At 41.5% G+C, this 7,344-nt stretch overlaps 1 long non-coding RNA gene across 1 annotated transcript; it reads left to right on the top strand.

The window, feature by feature from the left end:
* The first annotated feature begins 201 nt into the window (after nt 1-201).
* On the top strand, nt 202-4,872 carry LOC117197252 (uncharacterized). Its single transcript, XR_004477788.2, has 2 exons — nt 202-339; nt 3,503-4,872. It is a non-coding gene; the product is annotated as an uncharacterized LOC117197252 (long non-coding RNA).
* The last annotated feature ends 2,472 nt before the right edge of the window (nt 4,873-7,344 follow it).

The raw sequence follows: 7,344 nt of genomic DNA, 5'->3' as shown, positions 1-7,344 counted from the left end.
TTCACACTTACCACAGGCTGGTGGAGACACCTTAGTTAAGAAACCCATACTTGTCAGGGAAGTCAGGGCTGGAGTGACCTTTTCCCAAAGGCAGAGGCCGACTCTCTGGGTGTGTGAAAGTTGGGAGCGCGTTTGCTCACAAAATCAGCCAGTCCTGTGAGAGCCACACCCAGTCTTCCCAGGGAAGGAGGAGAGAGAAAATACCTGTTCCAGGCATTAGGCTGCCAAGCTTTACAACTTCCAACACCTAGATACCTGTATTTTTCCAAAGTCTCGGTTTGGGAGTAATCTCCTAACGCATTACAGCTCCTTTGGACTGGGTATGCCTCTGACTTCATGGTAAGTAGGTAGGGTGGGATTAATCAAATAAATTTAAGTGAAAGACTTCGCAATACCAGATGAAAAGAGTCCAAACCTAGATGGCCGCACCTAATGCTTTCAGGAATTAAGGATCTTTAAGGAGCAAATTGCAGAGGAGGGGTGTGGCCAGGGGAAAACCTGAACTTGGAATGTGAGTGCCTGCATGTGAGTGCCAGCTGTCACTGCCAAGCTGGCTGGCAGCATGTACAATGGTTATAATATAGATTCTGGAGCCACGCTACCTGGGTTTAAATTCCAGCTCCACTACTTGCTAGCTGTGTGACCATGGGAAAGTTAAGTAACGTCTCTGGACCCAGTTCCCTCTTCAATGAAGCAGGGATAATAATGGTACCTGCCTTTTGGGACTGATACAAGCATGAAATGGATTAATATCTCTGAACGGTCTAGAAATCTGCCTGACACCTAGTAAGTGCCAACCTGTTTGCTTTTATTATTGGTCACAGGCTCTCTGGGCCTCGGTGTTCTCATCTGTAAATGGAGGATTCCTACCTGGCTTATACTGTGGGGTTTTATTAGGACAAAATGACACAACGTTATTGGAAGGGAAAATGTGGTAAAGCATAATATAAATTTAGGTTGTGATTAAATCAGCTCAAGCTTTTGTGGCCGACCATCCTCCCCTAAAGGCTGGGGCTAGGCATTTAGAGGCTCGGTTAGTCTTGATTTCCAGGGAAGGAAACAAGAGCTCAGGGAAATACACCCTCCCCTCTACACGGGTCGGACATATGGCTAGCAGCTGGGATTTATGTAAAGCATTCTTCAAATTAGTCCAAAAGCCCCACTGTTTGGTTATTGCCCCCAGTGCAACCGTAAAACCACAGCTCACAACTGCCAGCAGGTTGTTACATCCCCAGCCTGTGCTCACCCTGGCCCCCTCTCAGCTGCCTCGCCATGGCCACTCCAAGTTCCCTGGCCCCAGAGCCACCTGCGTGTCCTCTGGTTAACTCAATCTGCTGTCAGAAAGGAGGAAGTAATTAAATGGGGGACATGTCAGTCCCACCACAGGCCCTGGAAAAGTCAATAAAATTTAGTCACCAGAATGGGAGCTGAGTTTTAACCACTCTACTATAAACCATGACATGCACAAAAGATGTCAGCTTCAGGCCACAGAGCAGCCAAGCCCAGGAGTTCAGGTGCTCAACGTAGCTTTCCTTCTGTGGGGCAGAAGGAAGGAAAATGAAGTACTATTTACTCCAGCGAAATGCGAAGGGAAAACATCTTGTTTCCCCCATAATTCTATACCCTGAAGAGATTAGGGGGAGGGTCATTACAGTGGTGAAGGGGAGACAAATGGAAAAGACGACAGGATAAAATATTGTTACTAGACAGACCCACTGGGCTCTCGGAGACTGTGTACGAGAGAGCCAGCTATTATAACAGCACTTGAATTCACAAGTTTGTTGCTTGCTTTCTATTTCAAAATCCTCTGCCCTACTGTTTCTCTGCTCCAGTATCTGACAGATTTCCTCTGAAGTCACCGGGCTCTATCCCAGAGGGGCTGTGGAGGACGGTGTGGAAGGGAGAACGAGAACACATAAGAACCAAGATTCCTCCTGACCTACCCTGCCTGCCTGGCTGGCCTTCTTCCCTTTGGTTCTTTTTTGCTTTGTAAAATAATGAAATTTCCATGAAATCAATCTCACTGACCAACTTAGTGAGAAAATTTAGCTACAACCTAGTAGGACCAGCATCCAGATTTGGCCAAGAGTGTTTGGAGGTGGGGTGGGGTGGGGTGGGGAAGGGGAGGAGAAGGTCCACCAAAAAGAGGTTTCCTTTTCACACAGCAGAGACATCACAACAGACCCTGAGTCACAGAAATATGCTGATTCACTCTTTTCCCACAGTCTTGACTCTCTTTGCAAAAAGGCCTAGGAACCTTGTTACATTTCATTTTCTGGTTTTTGTTTCCCCAAAAGTCAAAGGTGACTTATTTAACAATTTCAATGAAATACTGCCTGTAAAATGCAGAGTATCATACAAGGCACAATTGCCTTAAAGTTAGTAGTTAACATTTATTGAACACTTACTACTATTTTTAATCTTCACAAATTTCCTGGGCAGTAGATTCTAATATCATCAGACCTATTTTACAGATAAGAAGACTGAGCCCCAGAGAAATTAAGAAACATGCCCAAGGCCATGTAGCTGGGCAGTGGTAGAGATAAGATTGGAACACTCACTCAGGATTTCCTATCAGCTCTCCATGCTGACAATTGCTGACATTTATCTAATGCTGAGCAGATTCCCAAACCCTTTCATGTACACTATCTCATTGGATACTCAAAACACATCTCTTGAGACAGGAGTTCTTGTCTCTAATTTAGAGATGAGGAAACAGAAATTTAGAAGGATTAAGTGATTCTAACAGTATTATAGAGGCAGAAAGTGAAGAGTGGAACTCAAACACACCTTCTGGTCTTCTTACCATACCCCTGCTACCTCAGAATAATAAGTCTTTACATACGGCAAGCTCTCATCAGCCCTGGTAAAACCTTCAGGCTTGCTCCACAGGAAGGGCCCCCCTCCTCTGCTTCCAGAGGCAGGTGTGATGGCTTCTTCATTGGCCACCTCTACCCTACTGGTAATGCATGCATATGTTTCCTGCAAGGTGGCCGCATGTGGCTGTGCAGGTTGTTTGGTGAATGACCTCACTGCACCTATGGGGGCACCATTCAAAATAGGTGTGGTAGATTTGCCATTTTATGAAGATAATTTTCCAGTAGATGGCAGTAATGTGTCTTGAGGAAGGGGTGGGTGCCTTTTCCTAATTCATGCAAAGGCAATGTAAAGGCTAGTGGGACCTCTGATGGTGTCCACTTTAAATTCTTCTTACCCATAGTGGTAAGATGGCATTGATCCATCTATCCTCTTCTGGTCCCTCTTAAGACCTAGAGTGGGAGGTGCTCTCTGCTAGAATTCATTTATTAACATTTAACAAAATGCTTACCAGGTATCTACAATGGGACAGATATTATACAAGGTGGACCTACCGCAATGGCGAACAAAAGAAACACGGTCCCTCCTCTCTTACTGAAGTTCAACAAGGGAGTAGGGAAGGCACTAGAGGTTGGTCCACTTTAATTGGCTTACCCTTTCTCTCTGACTTGCCTCTATTCTATAGGTTGTAAACACTAACCCGCAACAACAACAACTTAACTTTTTAAGACTCCTTTGCAACCAGAAGTTGCCATGTGACCCAGTTCTGGCCATGAGACATAAACGGTAGTCAACTGATGCTCACTTTTCCTCTTCTCCTCTCTCTCTGGTTGGAATACAGATGCTATGCCTGAGAAGCAGCAGTCATCTTGTAAACATGAGGACTGGAATATACTTGCTATAGACAGCAGCGAAAGAAGAGAAAAGTAGTCTGAGTCCTGTGTGGCATGATTGAGCCATTCGACCATTGCTGGATGTCCTGTCTTGTTGTGGGAGATAAATAAACCCTCATGTATTTAAACTACAATCAGTCAAGTTTTCTATTACTTGCAGCTGAGCACTACCCAAACTAACACAAGGAGACAAACATTAAGCAATACGAAAAAAACAAATGTAGAACTATAAATACCAATAAATGCCACACTAGAGAAGTACAGGGCACCATGAGAATGTAAACTCAGGCACCTGACCATGTCTGTGGGGCAAGTAAGGCTTTGCTGAGGAAATGACATTAGATCTCAATAACTAGGGGCTAGAGGGGGAGGAGTCAAGATGGCGGTGTGGGAAGACGCCAAGTTAGCATCTCCCCACAACTAGGGTGACTGCCGGCCACTGGTGGGGCACCCTGATGCCCAAGGAGATGGGAGGAACCCCCAAGTGAACTGCCAGGGGTCGGGCGAAGCTCCTGAGGTGGGAGCTCCGAGTCCGAACCACTGGACTAACAGAGAACCTCAGACCCCAGGGAATATTCACTGGAGTGATGTATCATGGAGGTCCTCACCTCAGCACCAAGACTCAGCTCTACCCAACAGCCTACAAACTCCAGTGTTGGAAGCCTCAGGCCAAACAACCAGTAAGACGGGAACACAATCCTACTCAGAAAAACTAGAAAATGAGAGGGCAAAAAAAAATTGTCACAGATGAAGGAGCAAGGTAAAAACCTACAAGACCAAATAAATTAAGAGGAAACAGGCAATCTACCTGAAAAAGAATTCAGAGTAATGATAGTAAAGATGATCCCGAATCTCGGCAATAGAATGGAGGCATGCCTTGAGAAAATACAAGAAATTTGTTTAACAAAGATCTAGAAGAAATAAAGAACAAAGAAACAGAGATGAACAACACAATAACTGAAATGAAAAATACACTAGAAGGAATCAATAACAGAATAACTGAGGCAGAAGAACGAATAAGTGAGCTGGAAGCCAAAATGGTGGAAATAACTGCCAAGGAGCAGAATAAAGAAAAAAGAATGAAAAGAATTTGAAGACAATCTCAGAGACCTCTGGGACAACACTAAATGCACCAACATTCGAACTGTAGGGGTCCCAGAAGGAGAAGAGAAAAAGAAAGGGTCTAAGAAAATATTTGAAGAGATTATAGTTTAAAACTTCCCTAACATGGGAAAAGAAATAGCCACCCAAGTCCAGGAAGCACAGAGAGTCCCATACAGGATAAACCCTAGGAAAAACACACCAAGACACATATTAATCAAACTATCAAAAATTAAATTCAAAGAAAAAATATTAAAAGCAGCAAGGGAAAAACCAAAAAATAACATACAAAGGAATCCCCATAAGGTTATCAACAGATTTTTCAGCAGAAACTCTGCAGGCCAGAAGAGAGTGGCAGGATGTACTTAAAGTGATGAAAGAGAAAAACCTGCAACCAAGATTATTCTACCCAGCAAGGATCTCATTCAGATTCAATGGAGAAATTAAAAGCTTTTCAGACAAGCAAAAGTTAAGAGAATTCAGCATCACCAAACCAGCTCTACAACAAATGCTAAAGAAACTTCTCTAGGTGGGAAACACAAGAGAAGGAAAAGACCCACAAAAACAAACGCAAAACAATTAAGAAAATGGGAATAGGAACATACATAACGATAATAACCTTGAATGTAAATGGATTAAATGCCCCAAGCCAAAGAAACAGTCTGGCTGAATGGATACAAAAACAAGACCCATATATATGCCGTCTACAAGAGACCCACTTCAGACCTAGGGACACATACAGACTGAAAGTGAAGGGATGGAAAAAGATATTCCATGCAAATGGAAATCAAAAAAAGCTGGAGTAGCAATACTCATATCAGATAAAATAGACTTTAAAATAAAGACTCTTATGAGAGATAAGGAGGGACACTACATAATGATCAAAGGATCAATCCAAGAAGGAGATATAACAATTATAAATGTTTATGCACCCAAGATAGGAGCACCTCAATACATAAGGCAAATGCTAACAACCGTGAAAGGAGAAATCAACAGTAACACAATAATAGTAGGGGACTTTAACACCTCACTTACACCAATGGACAGATCATCCAAACAGAAAATAAATAAGGAAACACAAGCTTTAAATGACACAATAGACCAGATAGATTTAATTGATATTTATAGAACATTCCACCCAAAAGTGGCAGAATACACTTTCTTCTCAAGTGCACATGGAACATTCTCCAGGATAGATCACATCTTGGGTCACAAATCAAGCCCCGGAAAATTAAAATCATATCAAGCATCTTTTCTGACCACCACACTATGAGAGTGGAAGTCAATTACAGGAAAAAAACTGTAAAAAACACAAATACATGGAGGCTAAACAGTGCGCTACTAAATAACCAAGAGATCACTGAAGAAATCAAAGAAGAAATCAAAAATTACATAGACACAAATGACAATGAAAACACGACAACTGAAAACTTATGGGACGCAGCAGAAGCAGTTCTAAGGGGGAAGTTTATAGCAATTCAATCTCACCTCAAGAAACAAGAAAAATCTCAAATAAACAATCTAACCCTACACTTAAAACAACTAGAGAAAGAAGAACAAAGAAAACCCGAAGTCAGTAGAAGGAATGAAATCATAAAGGTCAGAGCAGAAACAAATGAAATAGAAATGAAGAAAACAATAGCAAAGATCAATAAAACTAAAAGCTGGTTCTTTGAGAAAATAAACAAAATTGATAAACACTTAGCCAGACTCATCAAGAAAAAAAGGGAGAGAATGCAAATCAATAAAATTAGAAATGAAAAAGGAGAAATCACAACTGACATTGCAGAAATACAAAGGATTATAAGAGACTACTACAAACAACAATATGCCAATAAAATGGACAACCACGAAGAAATACTTGAAAAGGTACAATTTTCCAAGACTGAACCAGGAAGATTTAGAAAATATAAACAGACTTATGACAAGCAATGAAATTGAAACCATAATTAAAAATCTTCCAACAAACAAAAGTCCAGGACCAGATGGCTTCATGGGCGAATTCTATCAAACATTCAGAGAAGAGCTAATGCTGATCCTTCTCAAACTCTTCCAAAAAATTGCAGAGGGAGAAACACTCCCAAATTCATTCTACAAAGCCACCATCACCCTGATACCAAAACCAGAAAAAGATATCACAAAAAAAGAAAATTATAGACCAATATCACTGATGAACACAGATGCAAAAATTCTCAACAAAATACTAGCAAAGAGGATCCAACAGCACATTAAAAGGATCATACGCCATGATCAGGTGGGGTTTATCCCAGAGATGCAAGGACTCTTCAATATACACAAATCAATCAATGTGATACACCACATTAACAAATTAAGGAATAAAAACCATATGATCATCTCAATAGATCCAGAAAAAGGTTTTGACAAAATTCAACACCATTTATGAGAAAAACTCTCCAGAAAAAGGGCATAGAGGGAAACTACCTCAACATAATAAAGGCCATATATGACAAAACCACAGCAAGCATCATACTCAGTGGTGAAAAACTGAAAGCATTTCCTCTAATATCAGGAA

This window comes from Orcinus orca, chromosome X (assembly GCF_937001465.1).
Source record: "Orcinus orca chromosome X, mOrcOrc1.1, whole genome shotgun sequence".
NCBI lineage: Eukaryota > Metazoa > Chordata > Mammalia > Artiodactyla > Delphinidae > Orcinus > Orcinus orca.
This window is presented reverse-complemented; position numbering and strand designations above follow the sequence as displayed.